Raw genomic sequence first — 12976 nt, forward strand, 5'->3', positions numbered from 1 at the left:
TGGGTTTTTGCATGAAGGCTGTTGATTGATCCATATGTGCTTCAGTGGGGTCCATTGTAGAAAGAGTGTATTAGTTCTGAGAGAAATGAGCAAAAACCAGAAGGTAGTAATGTTCTTAGATCTTATTCTTGCTATGTGGTGATTAATGGATATTGATTAATTATTAGTCAATCAATGAATGAATTAGTAAACAAATATATAAATGAATAAAGAAAAAAGTCCCAAGCCTAGATCATTGATGAGTACTCTGAGGTGTCCAAACCAAGGATTTTGATTAAACCCCGTAACTCTGAAGTCCATTATAAAAACAAACCTAATTTCCTGCCTTGGTGGGACATGAACTGGTAGCTGAAGTTAGGAATACAGGCATCTTGCTCTTAGCTTTGATAGATCTTAGGTATAGATCCTTTTATTAGTGAATCAGTAATGAGTAAATAAATAAATGTATTATTTAATGAAGACACAGAGGGCAAGATAACCACCAACAATGAGAGTATCTAATGAAATACAGATTATTCTTAAAACATTTCCGAGGAGTTGAGTTCTAATAAATGAAGGGTCCAAGGCATTTAACATGTTGATCAGGAACCTATGGGCAACTCTATGTAAGAGTCAGTGTTGTTTCTGGGTTGGTGGTTGTTAATTTTATTAAGAAAGGGGGAAAAAGAGAAATGTAATAATCGATTACAGAACTACCTAATTAAAGAAGATCAAGCATGGGCCAATATTAAGAATTCATGACATGAGAGGAGTTATGATTATATCAGTTTGTCTCAACCAGTATCATTTTTGAAAAACACATCTAGTTGTTATTCTGTGGGTATTGAGTTTTTATAAATTTATTTATTTATGACTGCATTGGGTCTTCATTGCTGCGCGCCGGCTTTCTCTAGTTGTGGTGAGCGGGGCTACTCTTCGTTGCAGTGTGCGGGCTTCTCATTGCGTTGGCTTCTCTTGTTGTGGAGCATGGACTCTAGGTGCGTGAGCTTCAGTAGTTGTGGCACGTGAGCTCAGTATTTGTAGTCCACGGGCTTAGTTGCTCTGCAGTATGTGGGATCTTCCCGGACCAGGGCTCGAACCTGTGTCCCCTGCATTGGCAGGCGGATTCTTAACCACTGCGCCACTGGGGAAGTCCGTGGGTATTGAGATTATGGGCAGATGTTAGTGTTATTTAGGCCTCTTACCTGGGGTATGTAAGTGATATTATTGTTAGTGAATGAAGGAAGAGGTTATTTAAAAGAGGGCAAACATGGACCAATGAGGATATTGTGTCATTAAAAATGGTTTATTAATCTCACTGTACTCTTCTGCTGTACATATAAATAAAAGGGGACTGAGCTATGCCCACTTTGGGTAAAGAGCCATAGAGATAGTTACCTATAATAGTATTTTAGACCATTTTGCATTTGCTTTGAAAAAATGAACAAGTTATTCCATGAGTAAATAAATAAATAAACAAATATATGAATAAAGTCATAAAGTAGGGTCAAGCATGGTGAGAATATATCAAGAAACAGTAATGTAAATTTACCTCATTCTAATCAAGGAAGACCTATAAAGAAGGTAATGTGGGCTCTTACCTATGTGAGTAAGGTTTAACAGAAAGAATTTGGAACAGGCATAGTTCTTAATTATTCTACTAGGATGTAAATTTATCAGTTGTCATCATATTATGTACATTAATAATTAAAAAAGAAATAAAAAGAGGGCCATTCTTGGGCTAATTGAGTGTGATGAAAACAGGGTTTTATGATAAATCTGTTACAGCAAGACTAAGGTCTCTTAAAAAAATCTACAACATCATTAATCATTAGAGAAATGCAAATCAAAACTACAATGAGATATCATCTCACACCGGTCAGAATGGCCATCAGCAAAAAATCTAGAAGCAATAAATGCTGGAGAGGGTGTGGAGAAAAGGGAACACTCTTGCACTGCTGATGGGAATGTAAATTGATACAGCCACTATGGAGAACAGTATGGAGGTTCCTTAAAAAACTACAAATAGAACTACCATACGACCCCGCAATCCCACTACTGGGCATATACCCTGAGAAAACCATAATTCAAAAAGAGTCATGTACCAAAATGTTCATTGCAGCTCTATTTACAATAGGCAGGACATGGAAGCAACCTAAGTGTCCATCAACAGATGAATGGATAAAGAAGATGTGGCACATATATACAATGGAATATTACTCAGCCATAAAAAGAAATGAAACTGAGTTATTTGTAATGAGGTGGGTAGACCTGGAGTCTGTCATACAGAGTGAAGTAAGTCAGAAGGAGAAAAACAAATACCGTATGATAACACATATATATGGAATCAAAGAAAAAAAAATGTCATGAAGAGCCTAGGAGTAGGACGGGAGTAAAACACAGACCTACTAGAGAATGGACTTGAGGATATGGGGAGGGGGAAGGGTAAGCTGTGACGAAGTGAGAGAGTGGCATGGACATATATACACGACCAAACGTAGGGTGGATAGCTAGTGGGAAGCAGCCACATGGCACAGGGAGATCAGCTCGGTGCTTTGAGACCACCTAGAGGGGTGGGATAGGGAGGGTGTGAGGGAGACGCTTGAGGGTAGAGATATGGGGATATATGTGTATGTATAACTGATTCACTGTGTTGTAAAGCAGAAACTAACACACCATTGTAAAGCAATTATACTCCAATAAAGATGTTAAGAAAAAATCTACACTGTCTCTTCAATGTTCTAAAATCTGTTTTTTACTGCACAGATTCAATATTCCCCAGTCTGATTTATTCATTACCAACGATGAAGATCTCGGCTGTCACTTCTGTGGATAAAAAGCAAAGGGACTCATGTAAGTGAAAAAGTTTGTGTTCTTGGTTTGAAGGTAATTCATGTGGTCCATGGAATTGTTTCAAAGGAATGAGTGGCTACTGCAGACATAAAATCAAAAGATGTCACATATGGACCACTGCTGAGAAGGTGTAATGAACCATGGGTTAAGACTGATCCATTGTAGTGAAACTGAGATCCGTTAAAAACAAAGTTGGAGGGTTTTGCATTCATTTTCACAGTTGCTTAATATTCCATTTTATTTTTGCACAACATTTTAAGAATATATCTCAGTTGATAACAGTCTAGGTTATTAAATCATGGAGGAGGGGGCACCTAGGAAGATGGAAAGTATTGTCAGGGCTCTAGCTGTGTGGTAAGATAGTAGGTTCATTGTAGTACTTTTAAACTATGAAGAAATTAAATGAAAGATGAGCAAGCAGGGAGTAGAAAAACACATGGGATGGGCATGAAGCAATGTTATTGATTAATCTATATGTGAAACACTGAGAGCCAATTAAAAATAGATCTCATTTGCTAGCTCTGTGGGGAATAAATAGCTGTAAACAGCTCTCTGCAATATTCAAAGATCTTGCTCTTGGGTTTTTGTGATTCACGGGAATTATTATTTTTTTTTAAATCAATGAAACCATGAATGAAATAATCAGTAAATAATGAATGCATAAACAATCCATAAACAAGAGCTTGGATCAATGATGAGAGTTCTGGGGTATATGAATCAAGAATTTTGATTAAACCCTAACTCTGAGGTCCATTAGAAAAAGACTTAGTTTTTCCCTCTAAGGGAATAGAGTTCAGAGCCATTTGGGGATCTGTTCTTAGGTCTTAGTGGTTCCGGGTTATGGTCTGTATTGATGTAAATGAATCAATGAATGCATGAATGAATAAATGAAAAAATGTGTAAGTGAATGAAGACGAAACATGAGAGTCCATGTTGGCATTCTGGGTTGGTGGGAGGGTGATCTAGTCATTTATTTCTGTGGGTAAATCAGCCTGTGGGCAATTGTTAGCATTTCTGGTGTTCAAGTATAGATCCTCAGGTAATTATTTATGGTTATAAGTTATTGAATTAATATGATTGTATCTCAAATGATTATTTAAAAAAGGGCAGACTATGAACAAATATGGAGCATGTGATGTGAAGTAAGGTTAATGACCAATCCTGGTCAGATTATTCCATTGAAAATTAAAGAAATAAATGAAAGGATTTGTAAAGTCATAAAGTAAGATAAAGCTAGGATTATTTGTGAGAATGTGCCATGATGCTAGATTTAAAATTTATCCAATTCTGCACAAAGTTCATAAAAATAATTAGTAGGCTATTAACTAAGAGCAGGGAGTGTACAGCCATGCGCCGTAATGTTTAAAAGCCTTATTCTTGAGTTAGGTGTTGGATTCAATGATGCTTGTTACTACATAGCTTAAAATTAAAAATAGAATAAGTTGATAAATTAAAAAGGATTGCAGCTTTTGCACCAATAATGAGAATGTGATATTATCCAAGCTTATGATTAATCTGGCAGTGCAGAGCTCACATCCATTTAAAAACATCTAATGAAGACTATTTAGAATTGGCTTTTTCCTTTACTGAATGAACATACCACAGCCAACTCAATCATTTTCTAATGGTGAATATTTTAGCTGTTGCCTTTGTCAGTAAAGAGCACAGAGACCAATATAAATAACGTTAAAGTTCATGTTCTTAATTTGGGGAGTTTGTTCATGGATTTTTAAGGAGTTATTTTTTAAAAACTGGTTTTACATGTATAAATAAAATTAAAGAACACCAAACATCGACCAAGAATGGGAATGTTATGAACCAAGGTTCATGATTAATCATTTTTAGGGCCACATAATATCCCATTTTAGTTTGACCCCCAAATATATTTAGAAATCCATTCCTTGATGAAGATCAAGGTCATTTACCTGTTGAGGATGGAGAACGTAGGAAGAAAATTACACTGTTTTAGTTGTGAGGGAAGATGGTGGTTCATAGTTTTTATTCTACCATCTTTACAATATGGACAAATTAGGTGAAGAGACAAGCAAAAACCTTTTATCAATATGGCATTGCTATGAAGCACAACTGTTGATTAATCCGTACATGCAACACAGAGGTGCATTGAAAGAAGACATTAAATGTATTAGTTCTGTGGGACAAGTGTGAACAGACCTTCCTTAGTAACAATCACTCATCTTGTTCTTGGCATTTATAATTCATGGATATTGATTGTATTATAATTTATGCGTGTAAAAATGATCCAGAAGGGAAGATATGAATGAAGAAGACAAAAAATGCAAAGTCTGGATCCATGTCTTGGGGTGTCGGAATTAAGGATTCTGATTAAACTCTATAGCTCTGAGGTCGTTATAAGAAGAGATCTAGTTATTCACTCTATGGTAAGTGTGCTTGTGGCATAAGAAAGGAATATTCAGGATCCTGTTCTTGGGCTACGTGTTCCTTGGGTATGGATTTTTTTTTTAACATCTCTTTTGGTGTATAATTGCTTTACAATGGTGTGTTAGTTTCTGCTGTATAACAAAGTGAATCAGCTATACATATACATATATCCCCATTTCTCCTCCCTCTTGCATCTCCCTCCCACCTTCCCTATGGATATTTTTTATTATAAATGAAACAATGCATGAGTAAAGAAAGACATGAAGGAATGAATAAAGACAAGGAAAGCCATACACTGTTCAATTATGAGAGTATGTTTTCAAATATTTCTGAAGCACTGAGGTCTAGGAAAATAAATATATCAAGGTTTTACCTCTTTCAGCAGGGAGCAAATAGACAAGTATGCCCAAGATTGAATGTTGTTATTATGGATTGATGGTGGGTTACTGATAGTTTATTTTGTCGAGAAAAGGGCAAAATGTTTGCACAAATAATTAAATATCTAATGGAAAAAAAATCATGGACCAGTGATGAGAATAAGTCCTATAACGAGAGTTATGATTAATTTAAGATGGTTGACTGTGAGTATATGCTCACATGTTAATATTATTGGAAAGTTCTTGTCCAGTGGGTTATAATTATAATGGTGACATGTTATAATTATATATTGCTGTTAGTGAATGAATGGATTCATATTTTACTTAAAAGATGCAAATCGCACACCAATGAGGAGCTCTATTATGAAATAAGCATAGTGATTATCCTGTTTTACACAGTTGATTTCCATACTTTAAAAAAACTCTAGGCTTTTCCTATTTTGCATAATGTGCATATAGACAGATGCACATAATAGTATTTTGTTTCTGGGTTGCTGCCCAAATTAGCATTTTCTGTTTTCTTTATATAATGAGCAGCTGGTGAACTTACTCCATGAGTAATTAAATGAATGAATGAATGAGTGAGTGAGTGAATGAATACATAAAGAAGAGTCAGGCTTGGGCCATGAAAAACAAGGATTAAAATTTGTCCAATTTGCACAAGAAAGATTCATTACAAAGGAAATCTGAGTTAAAGTTCTGACTTGTGGGTTAGATTGTGGATTCAGTGGTGTTCATTATATTGCTTAAAATGAAAGTTAAATAATTGAGTAAATAAAAAATAGTGATATTCTTGGGTCAAAGAAATGAAACGAGTTTTAGGTCTAATCTAGAACTCTACAATTAGTATCCTCTAAACATACCTAAATTCATGATTTTTCATTAAAGCCTGCTTTTCACCTCAGAATTAACACACCGTAACTGACTTAATCATATCTAATGAAGAAGCATTTGGCTGATACCTCTCTGTTTAAGAAGCATACATACCAAGGTGGGTAACATTCAAAGTTTATGTTCTTGGTTAGGGGAATTTGTTCATTTGTGCTCACTGAAATATTTTAAAAAATACATGGCTAGATAAAACTATAAAATTAAAGAAGGCTGTACATTACCAATGACAAGAATAGCTTATGAACCATAGGTAATGATGTTTAATTCACTTCTGCACACTGATGACCCCTACAAAAAGATGGAAGTGTTTCACACATTTTCAGAGATGTTTGCTGCTCTCTTTTATATTTACGTGCCAGTTGATATCAACATTTTTCCCTTCAAAAGATCTCAGTGAGAGGGAGCACATATGTCCTACATTGAGGGTCATTGCAGAGAGATCTAGTATTATTGGCTCTATAGGAAATGAGCATATAGATAGATCGTAGTAACATTCAAGAGTCTTATTTTCAAGATTCTGTAATTTATATGTAGTGATTGTGTTATTATTGGACTAGTGAATGAATCAATAAACAAAGGGAGAAAGGATTGAAGAAAAAGGGTGCTGAGCTTGGACCAGTGATGACTCCTACAGTGGGGGTTAGGTCTGAATCCAAAATTGTAATTAATTCCTATCTCAAAATCTGTGGTCTATTGAGTAAAAGGCATAAGGTAAACTCCTTGGGAAATGAACTCACGAATGGATAAAGAAATATGTAAATGAATGAAGATAAAGAGGGCCACACAGACACCAATTATGAAATTATGTAATAAAGATTATTATTAGTGCCTGTTTGAAACACGGGGTTCCATAGATGAAGAGATTAAAGCTCTGAACCCTTCCATAGGGACAGTATAGACAGAGATACCTGAGAGTCCAGGTTGCTGCTTTCATTGCTTGTTTGGTTGTTTTAATCAGAAAAGGAGAAAAAAAAAGTTTACATAAAGAGTTGCTTAAATAATTGTCTTATTGAGAGAGGGCCAAACATGAACCAATACTGAGACTGTGTCATATGATCAGAGTTAGGATTAATCTCACTCTATTTGCTGAGTCTTATTTTTAAAAAAATCAAAAGAGGATTTAGTCAGTTATGTCCGTGCACCATGAGCTCTTCAATGCTCTTATGCAGTGCCTTAGTTTTCATTGATATTGATATGTTGTTGTAAGAGAATGAAGGAATGTATTTTATATATAGATTAGTTATTCAAAAGAAGGCCAAGGAAGGGCCAGTGAGGAACATGTGTTATGAACCAGAGGTAATGATTACTCCAGTTATACCCAAATGTTGTCCAGATAAAGAATGAGAATTCTGGGTTTCTCCCCACTTTGGCTAAAAGTGGTCAAGCATGGACCAATGGGAATGATATAGAAATTCACATGGAGAAATTCTTTAGAAAAATGGGTAAATAATTTATTTCATGCCTAATTATGTACACGAATCAATAAATGAATCACTAGATATATAAATCGGAAAAAATTGTGTGAATTGGTGAGAATATACCACAAAACAAAGATTTACGTTTATCCAATTTTGCACAAGTGAGATCCATTAAAAGCAATCACCAAGCAGTTAAATTTATGAATAGGGAGTACGTAGACACAATTTATGATAGATAAAGGTTCTTATTCTCATATTGGTGTTCATTGTATTATTTAAAAATAAAAATTAAATGAATCAACAAATAAAGAGTGCCATTCTTGGGCAATGATGAGATTATTAAATGACCCAAGTTTATAATTAATCAAATACTGAAAAACTAACTTCCATTAAAGAAAATCTAACTATAGGCTCTTTCTTTTTTTGGAAAGTCTGTGTTTTCACCAAGTGAACGTATTACAGATGATTTAATCATTATCTAATGCTAAAGATCTTGGCTTTTACAAATTTGGTGGGTAAGGACAGAAGAGAGTGATGTAAGTAAGAGAGTTTATGTTCTTGGGTTGGGCGGTTGGTTTATGGGTGTTGCTTAAAGTTTTCAAAGTAATAATTGGGTATATTAATAAATAAAACCAGATAGCACCAACATGGACCAGAATTGGGATTTATGATTGATTAATCTGATTTAGTACTCTTTTAAAAAAATAAATTTATTTATTTTTGGCTGCGTTGGGTCTTGGTTGCTGTGCGCGGGCTTTCTCCAGCTGCGGCGAGCGGGGGCTACTCTTCGTTGCGGTGCGCAGGCTTCTCGTTGCGGTGGCTTCTCTTGTTGTGGAGCACGGGCTCGTTGCAGAGCAAGGACTCTAGGCACGCGGGGTCAGAAGTTGTGGCTTGCGACGTCTAAAGCACAGACTCAGTAGGTGTGGTGCACAGGCTTAGTTGCTCCGCGGCATGTGGGATCTTCCCGGACCAGGGCTCAAACCCGTGTCCCCTGCATTGGCAGGTGGATTCTTAAGCACTGTGCCACAGGGAAGCCCTGATTTAGTACTCTTAAAGTCCAATAAAAAAGATGAAGGTGTTTCCTTCACTTTCAGGGCTGCTTCACATTGTGTTTTATTTTTGTAGTGCAATTCATTTAAGTACTGCTCCATTGATAAAGATTTAAGCTATTAATTTTTTGAGGGAGGAGCACATAAGAAGATGGAAAAAATTGTTCTAGTTGTGGAGTGAGATTATGGGTCCCTTAGTTATTCACTGCATCATCTTTAAATGAAAAGGGCCAAGCATGGACCAATAGGACTGATATGGAGCAAGGATGCTGATTAATTTATCTGTGCAAAAAGCACATATATATATTGCAAAAAATGTCTGTTAGCACTGTGGGAAATAGGCATATAGACAGTTATTAGTGATATTCAAGGATGTTGTTCTTGGGCTTTTTGATTCATGAGAATTGATTATATTATTATTAGTGAATCAATGAATAAAGGAATAAACAATGCATAAAAAAGGAAGAAAAAGATGCCCAATATAGACCAATGATGAGTATTCTGAGATGTATCAATCAAAGATTTTGATTAAGCTCTGTAACTTTGAGATTTATTAGAAAAAAGAAAACTTGTTTATTTCCTTTGTGGAAGGGGCTTACAGCGGAAGTCAGGAGTAGTCAAAGATGTGGTTCTTGAGCTTTAGTTCTTAATGCCTGTGAAATATATTGTAAGTGAAGCAATGCAAGAATAAATGAAAAAGTGTAAATGAATGATGACCAATGATTCAAGTCTGCAATGAAACAAGGATTATTATTTAAATATATTATTTCCTGAAGCACTGAGTTTCATAACCTAAATAGATCAAGTCACTCTTAACTGTTTTACATATAGGATATATTCTTTTCCAGGAGTCCATGTTGTTTTCAGGTTGGTGTTGGGTAGTTGGTTGTTAGTTTATTTAGAAAAGGAACAAATCATTTACATTAAAAATAATTGTTTAAATAAGTGCCTAATTGAAAGAAGGCCAAGCATGGACTAATACTGGGAATATGATAGTATATGTGATCAAATCAATTCTGTTCACTGACTATTATTTTAAAAAACAAGAAGGGATCTAACAAGTTATATCTGTGGACAATGATCGTATGGACAGAAACTAGTATTAGTCAATGTTCTCGTTCAGGGTCTTGGCTTGCATTCATTTCAGATGTGTTGTTAAAAGTGAATAAATGGGGGCTTCCCTGGTGGCGCAGTGGTTGCGCGTCCGCCTGCCGATGCAGGGGACGCGGGTTCGTGCCCCGGTCCGGGAAGATCCCACATGCCGCGGAGCGGCTGGGCCCGTGAGCCACAGCCGCTGAGCCTGCGCGCCCAGAGCCTGCGCTCCGCAACGGGAGGGGCCACAACAGTGAGAGGCCCGCGTACCCACAGAAAAAAAAAAAAAAAAAAGTGAATAAATGAATGAGTTCACATTTGGTCAGTTATTTAAAAGAAGGTAGTACATGCGTCAGTGAGGAACAGGCGTCATGAGACAAAGATAACGATTAAACCATTTTAGATAAAAAAAAGAAATCTAGTCTTATTTCACTTTGGACAAAGAGCATGTCAGCAGTTGCATGAAATGGTATTTCAATTCTAAATACTGGTGGGTTTTACTTTTTCTTTAAACAGATGAATAAATGATCACATTATTCTTTGAGTGTTTAAATAAGAGAAAAACATGAGTGAGTCAGTGGATGAAAAATTAGGGTAAATCTTGGACCAATATTTCATGGCACACTGTAAGCAATGCATGAATATAGTCCTTTAAAAAAGATGAATGAGGCTGTGAACTGTGTGGCTAGGGAGTATATAGATCAATAGAAGTACCAGTTACATTAATTATTCTCAGGTGGTAGATTTAACAGCATTCACTACATTAATTAAAAACTAAACAGTAAACAAGCCAATATATGAAAAGTCAATAATAAGAATGTGATAGCAACCAAGGTTTATGATTAATCTAGTACCTCATGACTCCAGTTCGTTAAAAAAAAGTTAAATTTATCTTGTTCCGTTCTCTATAAAAATGTGCATCTTACGTCACAGAATGAAAGCACTATAGCTGATTTAATTATTCAATAGTCATAAGATTTTAGTTTTTACCTCTGGGTAAGGAGTCTAGAGACTCTGGTAGACGACAGTCAAAATTCATGTCCTTGGTGAAGGCGATTTGTTCATCCTGACATTATGTTAAAGGAAAAAATACTAAATACATAAATAAAATCAAAGTATGCCATGCAGGGACCAATAATGGTAATTAACCAAATTTTACAAGTAATCCAATTAAGGGCAACTGAGATTCATTAAAAATGATGGAGGGCTTTTATTCATCTTCAGAGTTTTTAATATTTTATTTTATTTTATACCATGGTTAATTTAAACCTTTCCTCAGTGATAAAGAACTAGGCCATAACTCCTTGAAGGAGGAGTAGATAGGAGAAGAGAAAATAGTATTAATGTCCTCATGGTGAGATATGACAGTGGTTGGTTGATCATTGTATTGTATTAGTTATTTATTGCTGTGTAACAAATTACCCTACAAATTAGTGGCTGAAAACAACAGTAAATATTTGTTACCTATCACAGTTTCTATGGGACAGGAATCCAGGAGAGGATTAGTGGGCAGTTTTGGCTTAGGGTCTTTTGTGAGGTTGTAGTCAAGATGTCAGGTAGAATTGTAGATATATGAATTGTAGATATATTGGGCTGGAGGATCTGCCTCCATGGCTCACTTACACGGCTAGAAAGTTGGTGCTGGTTGTTGGCAGGAGGCCACAATTTCTTCCTACATGGGCCTCTCCTCAGGACTGCATGAGTATCCTTACAACATGACAGCTGACTTCCCCAAGAATAATAAATACAAGAGAAAGGGAGGTGGAAAACTCAATCTGTTTATAACCTAAATTCAGAAGTCATACACCATCACTCTCCCAAGTATTCTGTTGGTTATAGAGGCCAGGCATGATTTAATATGGGAGGAGATTGCGCAAGGCTATGAATACCAGGCGTCATGGATCATTGGGTGCCATCTTGGAGGCTGGCTACCACAACTACCATCTTTTTTTAAAAAAAACATATTTATTTATTTTGGCTGTGCCAGGTCTTAGTTGCAGCATGCGGGATCTTCGTTGCCGCTTGTGGACTTAGTTTCGGTATGTGGACTATTAGTTGCCACATGCATGTGGGATCTAGTTCCCCAACCAGGGATCGAACCCGGGCCCCCTGCAATGGGAGCATGGAGTCTTACCCACTGGACCACCAGGGAAGTCCCACAACTACCATCTTTTTTTTTTTTTTTTTTTTTTTTTGCGGTACGCGGGCGTCTCACTGCTGTGGCCCCTCCCGTTGCGGAGCACAGGCTCCGGACGCGCAGGCTCAGTGGCCATGGCTCACAAGCCCAGCTGCTCCGTGGCATGTGGGATCTTCCCGGACCGGGGCACGAACCTGTGTCCTCTGCATCGGCAGGCGGATTCTCAACCACTGCGCCACCAGGGAAGCCCTACCATCTTTAAAATGTGGAAAAATTAAATAAAAGAAGGACAAACATGGACAAGGTATAAATTTGGGATTGGCATGAAACAAGTAAGCTGATAATTTCTATGTATAATGCTGAGATCTGCTGCAAAAAAGATGTAGCCTCTTAGTTTTATGGAAAACAAGCCTATAGATAGAGCTTTGTAACATTCTAAGATATTGTTTTTAGTCTTTTTAATTTTAGTTTTACACATTGACTTTATTATTATTAGTGACTTAATGAGGGAATCAGTAAACAAAAGTATGCATGAATGAAAAGGCGCCAAGTTTGGACCAGTGAATATCTGGGGTGTCTGAATCAATGATTTTGATTAAACCCTATAACTCTGAGGCCAGAGACCTAGTTAATGCCTATATGGTAAATGAACTTACAGCAGAAGTTAATAATATTCAGGATTTTGTTAGGCTATTAAGGTTTGTAGGTCTGGATTGTATTACTGTAAGTGAATTAATGAACAAAGAAATATATATATATTTAATATATACATAAATGAAG

General features: G+C 36.3%; 2 non-coding genes and 1 pseudogene across 2 annotated transcripts; all 3 read left to right on the forward strand.

Annotated features, from left to right (window-relative positions):
• The first annotated feature begins 228 nt into the window (after positions 1-228).
• On the forward strand, positions 229-300 carry LOC112066828 (small nucleolar RNA SNORD113/SNORD114 family). Its single transcript, XR_002892906.1, has one exon. It is a non-coding gene; the product is annotated as a small nucleolar RNA SNORD113/SNORD114 family (small nucleolar RNA).
• Positions 301-3516: 3216 nt separating this feature from the next.
• On the forward strand, positions 3517-3586 carry LOC112066806 (uncharacterized; annotated as a pseudogene).
• A 5863-nt stretch (positions 3587-9449) lies between these two features.
• Positions 9450-9521, forward strand: LOC112066821 (small nucleolar RNA SNORD113/SNORD114 family). The gene has a single exon (XR_002892900.1). It is a non-coding gene; the product is annotated as a small nucleolar RNA SNORD113/SNORD114 family (small nucleolar RNA).
• The last annotated feature ends 3455 nt before the right edge of the window (positions 9522-12976 follow it).

The sequence above is a fragment of the Physeter macrocephalus genome, chromosome 11 (assembly GCF_002837175.3).
Source record: "Physeter macrocephalus isolate SW-GA chromosome 11, ASM283717v5, whole genome shotgun sequence".
NCBI classification, from domain to species: domain Eukaryota; kingdom Metazoa; phylum Chordata; class Mammalia; order Artiodactyla; family Physeteridae; genus Physeter; species Physeter macrocephalus.